The sequence below is a fragment of the Elephantulus edwardii genome, unplaced genomic scaffold (genome assembly GCF_000299155.1).
Source record: "Elephantulus edwardii isolate Elephantulus edwardi_28Jun2011 unplaced genomic scaffold, EleEdw1.0 scaffold00154, whole genome shotgun sequence".
NCBI lineage: Eukaryota > Metazoa > Chordata > Mammalia > Macroscelidea > Macroscelididae > Elephantulus > Elephantulus edwardii.
Genome location: NW_006399904.1, coordinates 2,369,989 through 2,387,450, shown reverse-complemented (window position 1 = coordinate 2,387,450; position 17,462 = coordinate 2,369,989). Strand labels below are relative to the sequence as shown.

The 17,462-nt window shown below is 37.1% G+C and overlaps 1 protein-coding gene across 1 annotated transcript in view; it reads left to right on the top strand.

The window, feature by feature from the left end:
• Window positions 1–17,462, top strand: part of CSMD1 (CUB and Sushi multiple domains 1) — a 2,584,888-nt gene that overhangs the window by 1,096,810 nt on the left and 1,470,616 nt on the right. The window lies entirely within an intron of this gene.

Sequence of the window (17,462 nt, the reverse complement as noted above, 5' to 3'; positions counted from 1 at the left end):
TATCTTATTTTTTAAACAACAAAATTTATTGATAATTACCAACTCAGTATCAAGGACACAAAACAACATATTACATTGGAAAAATATGCTGCAAAGCTCTTCTCTAGAGTCAAGATGTAATTTTGAAGATTGATTTGTACCTGAGACAAACCAGGGCACTTTTAATCTCTATCTATCTATCTATTATCTATCTATCTATCTATCTATCTATCTATCTATCTATCTATCATCTGTCGATCTATTGATCTATCGATCTATCATCTATCGATCTATCGATCTATCTTTCTTCACATATCTCTATATTTATGTCTATATTAAGTTGAAAAATGAGTAACACAAAATAAAAATTGGTTCCTACCATGTTGTACATTAACCAAAGGTATCGTGTGAATTCACTAGTTTCTTTGAGAGAAAGATGCATAATGTCTAGTTAAGAATTATGACCTTGGAAACCCAGTTGTGATTCACCATGACTCGAAACACAAGATTTTGTTTTGGTTGTTTGTCAAAAGAATAAACAAATCTGTCCTGGAAATGCAGTCAGAATGTTCCTTACACGTAAGAATAGTGAGATTATATTTCATATTTTAGACATGTTAACATGATGTATCTTCACTCATTGATGATATCATGCTCAATGTTGCAACAATGTGCTTCTGCACAGGTGCTGTTATTAGGATCCTACACCCATTTCATTGTGCTGTAAATAAGGTTGCTAAGAGTAAGAACCAACATGATGGGAATTAACATCAACAAGTATCAACTTTAGTTGTTTTGAGTGACCAAATAATATAAGAGATTTAGAATGTTTTTTTAAAATTTTTTACTTTTGCCAAACCTAACCATTATCCTTCACAATAAATAGTCAAAGAATATAATTAGGAACTAAATGAACAAAAGTTAAGAAATAAGAACTCATAGTTTTATAACTCATTAAGGTCCAGCATAGCTTGTTGAAACCACGACTTTGAATATCATATCTTTCTCACGCTAATTTCATACTTAAAAGAGCATGAGAAAGATTTTTAGGCTGACATGCAACAGTTACACTCCCGTCTAGGGAAGGGGAAAAATTGTAGCGAGTGACTTTGAGAGCTAGCTTCATTTTTCTATCTCTTGAGTAGAGCTGAAGGGTAAAGCTGAGAGTCCTCGAAGGACTTTCCCACAGAGAAAATGCTGTCACAGTTGGTTGTCTCTTTACCTTTTTTTTTTTTTTTCATTTTACTTGTCGGCCTGAGCCATTTCTCAGTTTTGCGTTTTGAGCAGTTCCTTGACATTTAGTCCTTAAGCTTTAGAGTAAAGACTTTGTCATATCCTCTCCCAAGTGATCTTCTCGGCTTGACCTTTGGGTTAATTCCTAATGCCTGATTTGCTGACGTCTTGGACATTTTTATGACCCTCTCTCAAATCCCTCTAGTTCGAAATGGACTGTTGAGCCTCATTCCTAACAAACTCTATTGTCCGGCTTTTGTTCCTTCATTGACACAGAACAATCTTTCTCCCTCTCAAGCCTAAATCTTGTGTCAGGTCGTTAGGCCCTGTGAATATTCTAGGCGGAATAAAAGAAAGATGGAAGATTTTACTTCAGTGAAAATTTACACCTGGAAGAAAGCTCTGCTGGGAAGTGACTGTGCACAAAATATTTAAAACAAGATTCTCTTCGTTGTAAGGTTTTCCAAGTTTTGGTCTTCATTTTGCAAACTCAGTGCTGTTCCATAATGTTGTTGCTGTTATGTGTATTGAGTTGCTTGCAACTCATAGCAATCCTATAGATACCACTTAAAGGTAATATATTGAAAGTCTGATAAAGACAGAGTTCTTTAAGGAACAGGGAAATATATAATATCTTGACTGTATTATAGTGCATTTATAATTTATAAAAAAAGCTGACATATATATGAATACCAATAATATCTGCAATCACCTAGAATTTCCATAAAAATGTTTATGAAGCAAATCATGATGGATTATGAGGCAAGATGTGTTTAGTTGTGACTAGAATAATAACGGAATTTGTTTGAATGGGATGTGTTGCAGAGATTTGGGAGTGTGAGAACACTTTAAACAAGTTGAAATGAAGTAGAGGAGATCTGGATAGAGGAAACCACAAAGGAACAAAGGCACCAAGCTGAAATCGGCCTCTATAAACACAGAAAACAATTTAGGGAATGATTTATAGTTTTGTTTGGACAGAACATAAGTTTCATGAAAGACGATTATGAGCTGTAAAGACAAGAAATGTTTAGAGTCATATTATAGCATCTCATACTAAGAATTTTGACATTTTTCTCAGAGTGATTCAGTACTATTAAAGTATTTTAGAAAAGGGAAATGATGGATTGGACTTCACCAAAAGTCTTCATTTGGTAATTACTGCTCTCAAAATGCTTTAAAAAGACTTCTTCAAGAATCCCTATCTATCCAACTCTGTAACAAGTTAAAACTTGTACTACTTCTCTAGAGGAATTTAACTTTCAAGAATAGTTTAACACCTCAATATTGATTGTTACAGAAACCTGTATTCTTCATATTGTGGCACATCCTATAGGTTACCAATTGTCCAAAATCACACTTCTACAAATTTCAAGTGCCTTGAGACCAAGAGCTAAGTCTGCCTGACTCATGACATCAGTGCTTGACAGTGAAATAAATTAGTTTGGTATAAATATTTGCTGACTCAAATTGTGATTATAGTAGTTCACAGAGTAGTATAGGAAAGACAAGTATAAAAAGGAAAAATACAATTTGGAGATCTTTTCAATAACATAGAGACAATAGGGAATTTTATTTGGAATTGATGTTATCTAGTTTTAACAATTAGATAATGCAATTGGAAGCAGGAGTGGCATCCACTTCCTCAACAAATATGCCCCTGGAAACTTTGCGTGAACTTTGATAATCGTCGATAGTTAAAGAAAGGCTTCAAGCCTTTTGTTCATAGGGTCACTATGAGTTGTGCTCCACTCAAAGACAATCAACAACAAGAACAAGAACAACAATAACAACAACTGTTTTAATAAAAGAGTTATAGACATCCCAGGGGTTGAATCTTCAAGACTTAACTACTTCATGTCCAAAGTATAGAAATCTAAAGATAAGAAAGCCTGTGTGAAGTAACAGTGGTCAGGTGGTCCTCTGATTCTCTCTTGAATTAATTCCTGTCAGGCTTGTGTTTTAATACAGTAAGAATGACAGAATGACCGGAGAGGCTGATGTCTGTGAAAATCCATGGCCCATAATGTGGGTCGGTCATGCACTACATAGTCTCCCAAGGCAAGTTTGAGAAGAGTGGATATTAAAGACATTTCTGGAGCTGGCAAGCTATTTTTGAATGTCCTTCGGGAGATAAAAGTAAGATGATAGCATCTGACCAGTCAGGCTGCTGAGTCATATAATCTCATAGGAGTCCACTCAAGCTAGGTTTTGCTCAAATAACCACTTTGGAGTTGTGTATGTACACAGAAAACTTGGTCCCAGCACAGTTATAAAGCCATTGTAGCTTTCCTTCCATGATTTCTCTACCGTCAATGCAATGAAGGCATATGATTCACACAGCAAAGATATTATATAGCCAAAATTCCCTCCAGCTTCACTTTATGATGTGGAAGGTTTTATATAGCAATTGCTCATTGTGAAACAACACTAAGATGTGGTCTTAAGAGTATGTTTAATTTTCTGATCACGTTTTTTTTTAAATGTAAATTTTACTAACCCTCTATTATGTGTCAGAGCCTATAATGCATGCAAGGAGCTATTTTAGTACAGTTAAAATTATCAACTCCTACTGAAGGACAGAGGTTCGAACTCTCCAGACACTCCAGGAAAGAGATAGAACTTTGTACTTTCATTTATACTTTATCCTAATGAGTTATTGTGGGTTGCATTTCACTACCTGCCAATTGGTTCTGGTTATGTAAAAAGCTAGAGAGACAAGGAGGATAATTGACATCAGGTTTTTTTGAAGAGACTAGCATTAAATAAGTAAATATCCAACTAGTTCTTCACTATCTTCAAAATGTCTTCATTTCTAAAGAGAGAAAAATTAAGGCTAAGAGAAGGAAATTATATTTATATGAAAAGTGATAGGTGTTGTATTCAAGTGAAATGAAAGACTAATAGAAAGTTTTGTTTTTATCCATTTTCAATTTAAAAACATAAATTTTTTTAAAGTCTTTTGTAATGTGCTTTTAACTAACTGCAGTTATATTTTTTGTTTTTGTTTTTTATTTGATTTGCCAGAGGGGTGTGTGTATTTGTGTATAATATCTATTATATCATAATGTATAAGAATAAAACATATAAATTCCATTTCTAGAAATAATTCAATTTGCTCGGCTCCAAGGTCAACACTCTTGGCACCAGTAGCCAGGAAATAAAAAAACGTATTGTGATGGGAAAGTCTGCGGTTAGGGACCTCTCTAAAGTACTCAAGAGCAATGGTATCTCTCTGGAGACTAAGGTGCGCCTTATACAGGCCATGGTTTTTGCAATCACTTGTTATGCATCAGAGAGTTGGACAATGACTAGGGAGGGTAGAAGGAGAATTGACGCCTTTGAGCTGTGGTGCTGGAGAAGAGTACTGAATGTACCATGGACTGCCAAGAAAACAAATAGATTCATCCTAGAGAGAGTTAAACCAGGCTGCTCCTTGGAGGCAAGGATTCTGGGGCTTTGTCTGACATACTTTTGACATGTTGTAAGGAAAGACAGGTCTTTGGAGAAGGACATCATGCTGGGCAGAGTGGAGGGACGGCACAGAGGAAGACTCTCTATGAGGTGGATTGATTCAGTGACTGGGGTAATCGGAATGGGTGTGTCAGAGCCAATGAGATTGGCACAGGATAGAGCAGGGCTTAGGGCTGTTGTACATAGGGCCGCTATGAGTCGCAAGCGACTTGACGGCACATAAGAACAACAAAAACAACAACAGAAATAATTTTATATAAATATGTAAGTAGATATAACATATTTTACAGATATAAGTATATTCACACAGACACACACTCATCTATTTCCTTGACTCTTCTATTCTTTGCTTTTCATATTCTTTCAAGCAAGGAATTAGCTCCTACTTACACTGTAACTTTTTCAGTGTTTTCAATACTTGCTTGGAATACTAACATAAACTCTGTAAATGCTAATAAAACAGTCAATTTTACTTCTAAGTTGAATAACATCCAGATAGAAATATGACATATCAGGAACTCTTTATTTGATTTAAATACTTTATTCAATAAAACAACAGAGATATGTGCAATATTACACTCTGAAGAATCTTCATAGCTTGCCCACAGAGCATAGGAAAAGAAAACACAAATTACTTTCTCCCCAAATTAACAAACAATTGACCTTTAGAACCACCCCATGTGGTTTCTAATACTGTAGGTCTTTAAGGAAGAAGGTAGTTTCTCTGGTGAAGAAACTGAGAAATTGAAGCAGCTGGTAAACTGACCTGTGGTAAGTAGCATAGTGTTTTAACTACTGTCGTCAGCAGATAGCCCCCCCATCACATAATAATAGTCTTACTAATTCAGAGGCATCATCTGACATATTTTGGGCATGTTGCAAGGTGTGACCAGTCCTTGGAGATGGACATCATGCCTGGGAGGGTGGAGGGACAACGTAAGAGAGAAAGACTGTTGTGGAATGTTGGAGAGGAAGGAAGGGCCTCTGGCTGGGAAAGATCACCTGAGCTCCAGGTAAGTGCAAGCCTCCCAATGGCCTTTAATACAGGGTAGAGAAAGCTCCCCTGTGTTTGGCTGTGCCTGCTCAAGAAAGCTCGCCACCTGGGAAGACAGCTGCCGCATCTATTGAGCTGGGAGTGGTCTGCACGAGGCTAAGGTTCTCCTAACCAATCTACATGTCCCACATCTGTAATCCCACCCTATCTGGTCTTCCTGTGTATATAAGTGCAATGCAATACCAATAAAATTGAGCTGGATTGACTCTCTGATCCTCTCCCAGAGGCGTGTGTCTCTGCCGTGCTTACTTCCATCTGGGTGTCACTGTAGGTGGCTGGCAAACAGTGACAGAAGACCTTCTATGAGATGGATTGATTTAGTAACTGGGGCAATGAGTGACCAGTCAGTCCTAGAAAAGGGACATCATGCTTGGGAGGATGGAGGGACAATATAAGAGAGGAACACCTTCAATGAGATGGATTGATTCAGTGACTGGTATAATGGGTGTAGGTGTGTCAAAGACAATAAGATTGACTCCGAATAAAGCAGGGTTCAGAGCTGTTGTACCTAGGGTCGCTATGAGTCACAAACAACTTGACGGCACATAACAACAAAAACAAAAGCAACAATACCTTTTAAGCCATTAGGAAAGTGAGATCATTTCAAACTTTTCTTGATAATATTAATATTTCCTCCTTCTTAGTCAATATTATTAAAAAGATTTAATTACAGAGGTTAACATGATGATTTTCTAAAGATGCAAGAAATTTGATGTAATGTCAGAAAAAAATACTCAGACAAAACTATCTGGAAGGCCCTTAACATTTCCAAAGTATTTTAAAATTTATCCAGATAATTTGACTCTATATTTCTGTTAGTTATATAAGTTTGACATGAGTCACAGACTCAGTTCTGCAAAGTTAGCACAGCAACTTGTTCAACTCCTTATGTTACATATGAGAAAAGTGGAGTTAAGGGAGGTTAAGTGAGAAAATAAGTCATGAATATATTATAAAGAGACCTAAAATTTATGGTAAAGCTATTTGGAGAAAGTGGAACAGATTTTGCCTGTTCTATTTTGACTCACAGAAGGTGCTGCTCTTAACTTAAGTATCCCATGAAACATAAACTTATTTTCACGGCTAAGAGAAGGGGACACGTTGTTGAACCCTTTCAAACAATTAATTTGCCTACAGATCCAATGGCTTAACTTGGCATTCTTAAGAAACAGTGAGAATTATCAATTTATTCGGCCATATCTGAAGGAGTGCTCACTATTCTTACTGTAGGATGTTATAGGATTTCTGAATTTATTTGAAATGCTGCAGAGATGAAATTCATTAAAAACTCCCTGAGGAAAGACTTTATGGAATAGTACTTTGAGCTGTTCTTCTGTTTCCAACTTTAAAGCCCAAGTGTCTTTGATTCTGTAGCTACCACTTGTTTTCACCAAATAATTATCCTTAACTTGTGTATGTTTAAGATGGAAAATTATTAAATAATTGACATTATAATATGAACTAATAAATAAATGTATACCTACCATTATGTTCTTTCTACCACTCACTGTATTTATCAGAAAACCAAATCCAGAATATTAAAAAAATATGTATTGATACTAAATTTGGAAATCTAAGAAATTGCACTCATCATGTGTTTTATCATTGATAATTATGTTGCTGTTGCTGCCGTTAAGTGTCACCAGGTACCACAGACTGTGACCCTATGAACAACACATCTGGATCTTGTTATGTCTTTTGCCATCATCATCATCTCTGACAGGCTTGAGACTATTGCTTTGGTCACTGTGTCAATCCATTTTGTTGAGTCTTCCTTTTTTAATTTTTTGCTGATTCTTCACCTTTCCAAACATCATGCTCCTCCTTTTCCAAGGAAAGACGTCTCCTTGGAAACATCATGCTCAACGTATATGAGACAAAGTTTAACCATGCACTTTCTCCAAGACATCTGTATTTGTTTTTTGATAGTCCATGAGATATTCAGTACTTTCCTCTAACATCAAAGCTCAAAGACATTGCTTCTTCTTCTGCCATCTTTATGCATTTTCCTGCTTTCAGATGCATAGAGAATTATTGATAATACCATAGCTTGAATCATGCGTACCTTGTTCTTTAAAATAACATCATTACTCCTAAGAAGTTTAAAGAGGTCCTTGACAGTAGACTTTCTCAAAGCATTATGTCTTTTGATCTCTGGACTGCTGATACTTAGAGTATTGATTGTGGATTTAAGTAAGATAAAATTATTTACCATTTTAATCTTTTCTCCATCTGTCATTGATGTTGCCCATCGATCCACTAGTGAGGATTTTTGTTTTATTAATGTTGAGATGTAACCCATACTGAAGATTGTAGTATTTGATCTTCTGCAGCAAGCATTTCAAGTAATCCTTGCTTTCAGAAGGAAGTTTGAATCATCTACATAATGCAGGCTGCTGATGAGTCTTTCTCCAGTCCTGATTCCATTTTCTTCTTCTCATGGTAACTTCTCAAATGATTTGCTCAGCTTATGTGTTTGAATATGTACAGATAAAAGTACAGTCCTAACACATACCTTTCTTTAAAGTATTTTAAACCATGCAGTGTTCCCTTGTTCTGTTTGGACAACAGCTTCTTCTTCTAGTTACAGGTTTTATATGAGCACAGTCAAGAGTACTTCTTGAGTATTCTTCTTAATGTTAGCCATAACATATTATAATCTATACTTACAGAAGGCCATGGCACTAGGGATATCATTGCTGATGTCAGTTGGTTCTTGGATGAAAGCAGAGAGTACTAGAATAATGTCTGAGTTATATCAACTATGCAAAGAAATATGACTGTGTAGATCAAAACAAACTGTGCCTAATATATAGAAGAATGGGAATCCAGAACACCTGATTGTGCTCATGCAAAACTGATACCCAGACCAAAAATCTGTTGTCCAAAAAAAGAATGGGAACACTGCATGATTCAAAATCAATAGAGGAGTGCATGAAGATATATTATTTGTCCATACCTTTTCAATCTATATATGCTGAACAGATCACACAGGAGTCTGGACTTTATGAAGAATGTGGTATTAGGATTGGAGACAGACTCATCTACAACCTGCATTATGCATATGACAAAACCTTGCTCACCCAAACTGAGGACTTGAAGCGTTTGCTGCAGAAGATCAAGGACTTCAGCCTTCAATATGGATTGCATCTCAACATCAAGAAAACAAAGGTCCTCAGTTCTGGGCCAATAGGAAACATCAACGGATAAATGGAAAAAAGGCTGAGGTTATTAACAATTTCACCTTCCTCAGTTACACAGTCAACACCCTTGGCATCAGCAGTAAGGAGTCCAAAAGATATATTGCATTGAGATAATTTGCTGTCAAGAACCTCTCCAGAGTGATAAGTGGCAATGGTGTCAGTATAGAGACTAAGGTGTACATGATTCAGGCCATTTTTTTTTTGGTTAATTGCTATGCATCTGGGAGCTGGGAAGTGATTAAGTATGACAGAAGATGGATTGGTATTTTTGAGTTTTAGTATCAGCATATATATTTTGAGATGAGTACTGAATATACCATGCACTGCCAAGAGAACAAGCAAGTCTGTCCTGAAAAGTGTGAAACCAGGTTGCTCCTTGAGACAAAGATTTTGAAGGTCTATATAATATACTTTTGGGCATATTGCCCTTGGAGAAAGACATCATGCTTGGAAAGGTAGAGGATCAGTACAGTAGAGGAAGACTCCAAAGAAGATGGATTGACATATTGACTGTGGTAGGGGGTCAGGTATGCCAGAGACTGTGAGGTTTGGTAAGGTAAGATTCAGAGCTATTGTTCACAAGGTAACTATGAGTCCTAGTCAACTCAATGGCTTGTAATAACAACAACACAGTCAAATGTCATTCCATAGTCAAGGAAACATAGTTAAGCATCCTTCTGGTATTCTCTGCTTTCATCTGACATCAGCAATGATATCCCCAGTGCCATGGTGTTTTCTAAATCCAGCATGAACATCAGGCCGTTCTCTAATGGTGTATTTTTTGATAGCTATAGAAAAAGTTTAAGGTACTGTTGCAAACAGCAATTAAAAAAGAAAAAGCATTGATATATTATACAATATTCACTGTCTTTCCAAAGTTTTAGCATAAAAAGTCAGATATGTTTAATAAAATATTGTACACTTTACTTACTATTGCCATAACAAATAAACACAAATTTTGTGGCCCGAAACAAAACAATTTGTTATTTTACAATTTGTAAATTAGAAATCCAAAAGAGGTCTTATCAGGCTAAAGTTAGATGTCCATAAGATATCTTTATTTTTGGAGACTCTAGGAGAGAATCTGTTTCCTTAACTTTTTCAGCTTCCAAAGAATATAGAAATACTATATTGTGTGTCATTGTTAAATGTCATTGAGTTGAATACAACCCATAGGTATCCTATGAACAACAGATATGAGCCCTGTCCTATGCTGTGGCATCCTCACAATCTTTGAAATACTAAAGTCCATTGCTGCAGTTACAGTGTCTATCCATCTGGTTGTGAGTCTTCCTTCTTCTTCTCTTGAGAACCCCTGAAAATATTGCACTGAGAAAATCTTTAACCTTAAACCAAAATAGCTTAAAACTCAAACAATAAGTTCGCTTAGGCAGTGACAAATATTTGCCTGGAACATATATAGTCTTTTAAGAACTGTCTGAATAATATTATATTTACAACAGAAACACACAAGACTACATGAAAAATTTTGCTTGCTGAAACTGAGGAGGACCTCATGCACTTGCTGCGGAGGGTCAAGTACTGCAGCCTTCAGTATGGACTGAGGCTCAATGTCAAGAAGACAAAGGTTCTCACCACTGGACCAACTGGCAGCGTCAGGATAGATGGCGAAGAGATAGAGACTGTTCACAGCTTCAGTTTGCTCGTCTCCACAGTCAACACTGCACCAGCAGTCAGGAAATCAAAAAGCGTATTGCGATGGGAAAGTCTGCTGTTAGGGACCTCTCTAAAGTACTCAGGAGCAACGGTGTCTCTCTGGAGACTAAGGTGTGCCTGATACAGGCCATGATCTTTGCAATCGCTTGTTATGCATCAGAGTTGGACAATGACTAGGGAGGACAGAAGGAGAGTGGATGCTTTTGAGCTGTGGTGCTGGAGAAGAGTACTGAATGTACCATGGACTGTCAGGAAAACAAACAGATTCATCTTAGAGAGGATTAAACCAAGCTACTCCTTGGAGGCAAGGATTCTGGGGCTTCGTCTGACATACTTTGGACGTGTTTCCAGGAGGGACGGGTCCTTGGAGAGGGACATCATGCTTGGGAGGGTGGAGGGACAGTGCAGGAGGGGAAGACCCTCTATGAGATGGATTGATTCAGTGACTGGGGTAATCGGAATGGGTGTGTCAGAGGCGGTGCAGTTGGCGCAGGATAGAGCAGGGTTTAGGGCTGTTGTGCACAGGGTTGCTATGAGTCACAAACGACTCGACGACACATAACAACAACAACAACAGCGTTTTTTAGATTAACGGGGAAGAAACTACTCAGAAAAGGAATGTGAAAGTGGATACACAACTTACAGGATGTGATCAATGATTACTGATGTGTCCAAATGGAAACTGTTGAACTGATGTATATTTTTCTGTTCATATTCTCATCAGTATAAAAAGAAAGTCACAGACATAAATCAGTTTTGGAGTGTGAGTCATCTGCATGGCTTGACTATATAATGGCTTGATCTAAATAATTGTTTTAGTGTCTTCACACATGAGTCTGTGTGATAGGAGTCTACTCAGGAGTAATGCATTTTTGGAAGCCTGAGTATGCTTTAATTAAAATTATTGTTAGGTACCATCAAGTTAGAACTGATTCATAGCTAATGCTCCAGGAGGTTTTCTGAAGCAGCAAAATGCAAAGGAGGAGTGTGTCTACCTTTCATCCATGGAACAGCTGGTGGATTTTAACCACATGCCTTTGTGTTGGCAGCACATCTCCTTACCACTAGGCCACCAAAACTCCAGTAGGCTGGTGTATATCATCTAACAATAGTAATTGTGAGGATGGTTCAGTACTGGGCACTGGTCCCTTAGCTATGAGTTTAAAGAGAATTGATGATAGCTAACAACAACCACCACACTAAAGCTGAGGCAAACTATGGTTAAGAAAACATGAAAAAAAAAGTATCAATGTTCTGTGATGTGTAAAAATAATATAAATTCAAATATATATGACCATAACTAAATTTTTATTTTAACTATCATATGCATTTGTCTGCCTGCTTTCACACTGGGACAGATGAATAGTGAAAAAAAAAACCCTATCTGATCCATATCAAATGCACTATCTTCAAGTTAAACTCATGGTAACACTCTATCAGGTTTCTAGAGCTGTAAATATTTATGGGAGAAGATTGTCCATTTTTCTTCCATGTATTGACACGGTCTCAAAATACTTACATCCTACCATGTAACACACTTTGCCACAAGGGAACCTTATATGGATCTCAGAATCCAAAATATCGGCCAGCCTTTTAAGAAAAGTTTCCTAACCCTTGGACTAAAGCACATGTGCTATTTACATAGGTAGGTATATAATTTAATGAGAGAGTTCAGAACAGTTACAATTGTTAGTACCCAATTGAAATACAGTTTCACTTTGTGAGAAGAATGGCTGGAATATATGCTAAGTGAGAAAAAATATATTCATTTTAAGGTAAAGGTGAAATAAACTTAGATTTCACTTTTGAAAATTTCTGCAAATAAATAGAAATGACTTGGATAGCTTATATCTTTTAAATCAGAATTTACTTTTTTCATGAGCATTCACAGTATTAGGCAAAGTACTCTAAGATTTGTTTTTGATAGAATATATAACAAAAATCTTCTCTTGGGGGCACTTTTCAAAAGATAGTAAAATAACTATTTTTTGGACTCAAATATATCAGACTAGAGCCAGTAAGTACTAGTAGATGCAAGTAAATAGTCAAATGTGAGTCATTTTCCGCCTCATAGGAGTTTATTTTTAACAGTGACACTTTTAAATATTACGACACTGTTATAATTTGTTACAGATGGACTTTTGACTTTAATGTTTAAAACTGAGATTTCAAATTTAACATTGGCTTCAGAAAATTTGATGATATTGATCTGATGCTTTTTTTCTTCCGGGTAACACTTAGAAAAAAGTAGGAAATTGCTCCAGAAAGCTAACCCACATCTCATTGCAATGAGATCTCCCTTTCTGATCAAGAGTAGCTATGCTGTGGCCTGCCTACCCACAGTAAACACAAGAGTTCCCAAGAATTTAAACTTAAAAAGGATGGAATAAATTCTCAAAGATTATTTATCTTCATTTTAATAGTTGATTTGGCCACTAAGGTATAAAATTTTTCATTTTATATCAGTAGAATATGAAACCACGTGTTGGTAACATTTAAAGTGTACTATGGGAATAGACATGGGTAAAGGAAGGACAATCTCCTCCTGTACAATTAACTGCCTCTGAGAACTCACCAGAGGGTCAGCTATGGGTTGATTCTAAATTAATGGGGCACAACAACAATGGAAAAATATATATGTGCATATGTGTGTATGTATATATGTATATGTGTGTGTATATATACACACACTCATACATACATATGCATATATATGTAATATGTATACATATTTGAATGCATGTGTTTGTACATATATATATACTTGAATGTGTATATATATTTGAATGTATATAAATTTAATGTGTGTATGTATGTGTGTGTATATGTATATATTTGAATATGTATATATATATTTGGATATGTGTGTGTATATATACATATTTGAATGTGTATGTGTGTGTGTGTGTACACATATGTGTGGTGTGTGTGTGTGTATATTTGACAAACTTTCAAACTAATTTACACTTTGTCAGAATAGAGTCATAGCTGACCAGCCCTGTGCTAAGTGTTTGAAGTTAAAAATTGCTTCTGCAGATTGCTTATCTTTTGCCGTTGGAGCCACTGCTGGTTTCAAATAAGGAGAAAAGATGTGACCTTTGGGTGGTTTCACAACTCTGTATGGATTCCGTGACCAGAACTCCAGGTGTGCATGCAGATAATATTATGTGTGTGGAGTATATGTGCTTGTGTGTGCTTATACGTGTACATATAATATGTTCAAATGTTCACCATCCATCAAAACTAAAGATGAAGAAATTGAGGCTTTCTTTCAACTTTTGCAGTCTGAAATTGATAAACCTTCAAGATGTGTTAATAATAATTGGTGACTAGTGAACTTTGATAAATGTCGATAGTGGTAGAGGGGCTTCAGGCCTTTTGTTCCTAGGGTCACTATGAGTATGCTCGACTTGAAGGCAATTAACAACCACAGATTCCACAATCTGACAACAAAGAAAAACTAATAGTTGGAAAACACAGCCTGTAACAGAAATGATGCTGGATATCACCAGGTAGAATTTTAAATTAATACAGTCTCCATCATGTGATCACTGCCTCTTAAAACCCAGTGGAGGGTCCATTATGGATCAGTTCCTACTTGATGACACACAACACAACATTCATGAAACCCCAAAACTTAGAGTTTGGGTTTTTTGGTTTTAGTTTTTTTATTTCATTTCCAAAACAGTCTGAGAAACTGAAGTTTAGAAAAGATGATCTAATGTTCTCAGTATACCTTCAATCTATGTTTGACAATGTTCATGTCCAATAATATCTATACTAGTAAACAAAATTAGCTGTACTTCTTCCTTTCATGGACTTCACTATCCATCGTAGTGATGTAAAATTTTCAACTCACCATTCTGCTTTTAACTGCCATGCAAATGCCATCCCTAAAACATACCTGCCACTATTTGTGCCTAAAAAGGAGAGAATAGAACTGAAATGCTCAATATGGCTTCCTTGGCTGTAATCAATGAAAGCAGTCATAATTTCCAACTGCTTGTTCTATCTAGGCTTCTCTCAGTTTAGCATAAACCTATGTCAAGTTATGTCAACTCATAATGAACCTGTGGAACAGTAAAACTGCCCAATATTATTGCTATACTTTAAATCTTCATAGAAGAGACTAATTCATCTGTCTCTCATGGAGTGACTAGTGGGTTTGAACAACCGAACTGCCCAATTGTCAGCAAAATATTTTGTGTCATAAGTACTTTTCAATTCACTATGACAAAAATTAAATTTCTTGATTATGTCTAACAATTACATTTGTTGTTGTGGTGGTGGTTGTTGTTGTTAGGTGCCATCAAGTTGCATGCAACTCATAGTGACCCTGTGAAGTAAAGAACTAAACCCTATTCTATCCTGCACCATCCTCACACTTCCTGACACACAAGAACCCATTGCAGCAGTCACGGTATCAATCTACCTGGTTGAGGGTCTTCCTCTCCTTCTCTGACCCTCCACTCTCCCAACATCAAGTCCTTTTCCAAGGAATAGTCCCTCCTAGAAACATGTTCAAAGTATGTGAAGCAAAGCATCGTCATCCTTGCCTCCAAAGAGCACTCCAGCCCTCTAAGACATATCTGTTCATTCTCTTGGCCATCCATGGGAGGTTCAGTGCTCTTCTCTAACATCACAATTCCTTTTCTGTCATCCTTATTCACTGTCCAGGTCTCGAATGAATAGCTAGTAATCAGAAAGACTATGGCCTGAATCAGGTGCACTATACCTCAAACTGACATCGCTACTCCTCAATACTTTGGAAAGGTCCCTAACTGTAGATTTCCCCAGTGCAATACATCTCCTTATTTCCTGGCTGCTGGTACCAAGGGTTTTAATTGTGGATCTAAGCAAGATGAAGCTGTTGACAGTTTCAATGTACTCTCCATCCATCATGATGTTGTCTACTGGTCCAGTGTTAAGAATATTTGTTTTCCTGACATTGAGATGCAATCCATACCGAAGGCTGCATTCCTTGATCTTTTGTGACAAGTGCTTCAAGCCCTCCTCACTTTCAGCAAGCAAGATTATGTTATCTGCATAGCACAGGTTATTAATTTGTCTCCTTCCAATTCTGATGCCACATTCTTCCTTTTGGAGTCCAACTTCTCAGATAATTTGTTCAGCATACAGATTGAATAGATATAGAGAGAAAACACAACCCTAACACACTCCCCTCTCACTTCCAAACCATGCAGTTCTCCCCTGCTCCATTCTCACAAGAGCTTCCTTCTCCAGGTATAGGTTCCACATGAGCACAATCAAGTGCTCTGGGATTCCCATTCTTCTCAATGTCAGCCACAATTTGTCATGATCTACACAGTCAAATGCCATTGCGTAGTCAATAAACCACAAATAGACATTTTTCTGGTGTTCCTTACTTTCAGCCAGGATCCATCTGACATCAGCAATGATATCCCTGGTGCCATGGCCTCCTCTAAATCCTGCTTGAACCTTTGGCAGTTCCCTATTTATGTACTATTCTAGCCAGTTTTTAATGATCTTCAGCAGTACTTTGCTTGTGTGTGATATCAATGATATTGTTCAAAAATTTCCATATTCAGTTGGAGCACCTTCCTTGGGAATCGGAACCTAGCTGACCTGCCAGTAGGTATTCAGAGAGAGCCTGTAAATTGCAAAGGAAGAGATTATTCGTCATTCTCTCAAAGAACACCTATTAGATTTGAACAGCCTTCCTTTTGATTGGCAACACAACTCCTTACCACTAAGCCACTAGAGCTATCGTATAAAGTATTTATTGTTGTTGTTGCTTTGGGCCATTGAGTTGGAGCTGACTCATAGATGATATTCCAGCAGGTTTCCAGAGGCAGTAAAATCCCATGTGAGATGATTGCTCATCTTTCTCTTGCATAACAGCTGGTGGATTCGAAGTTGTTAGGGTGGAATCATCTCTAAAGAACTGAGTTCCTAACGGCACCTCTGGGTGTTCAAATCCATTATTGATTACCTAGATAAAAGATAGACTCTCTCCTCCAATGTGATTTACAGCTCCACCAAAACTCTTTAGACAGCTATGAATTGCATTCAACTTGATGGCTACAGTGTTAGCTTAAAATTTTACTTTTCTAAACATTACATTAGCCCTTTCTAGTCCTCAGCTACCTTAACTGCAGACATATGGCCTTACAAATAATCAATAGCTGAGAGACTAGGATAAAAGAGAAAGTGCTTCCCACATTGAACAACAGACTTGAGGGAAACTGGAGCAAGACCCTGATGAGAGAGACCCTGGTGCTGAGAACCTGGTGATGATAGTGGAGAGACTGCAGTATTGCTGTGGAGAAAATGTGTCAAGGTGTAATCAGAAGAGCCCTGAGATAAAGACCAAAGTTAAAGGTTTTGCTGTTCTTACTGGATGATGGGAGGAGAAGCTGACTTAAAACTGCTCTGAGGCAAACCTGCTGGATGGTTGAGGAAACAAGAGGCTCCTTGAATTTGTGTACTGAACTAAATCAGGAACTGTATTTTGCTGTTAATATGAGTTAGGACTACTGGACTAAACTTAGATTTACATTGGGTGATATTCTTTGCTACCCCTACTCTTCAACTTAACTTCTCTAGTAAACTCCACTCTCGGTACCACAGTTTGTGAGTCAACAATGAATAAATGAATCTCTTGCTGCTGGTGTGGATAAGTTGTCCTTATCTGCCTTCTGCTCTGATGTAGTGCAGGGCTGTGCTATTCTTAATCTCTCTGGTTCTTTTAGAGAGATGATCAGGGTTCTGTGCCCCCATGTCCTATTATGTGCTCTCTAGAAAATGGTCATGAGATAGATATAGAGATAGATAGAGATATATAGAGAGAGAAATAAAGA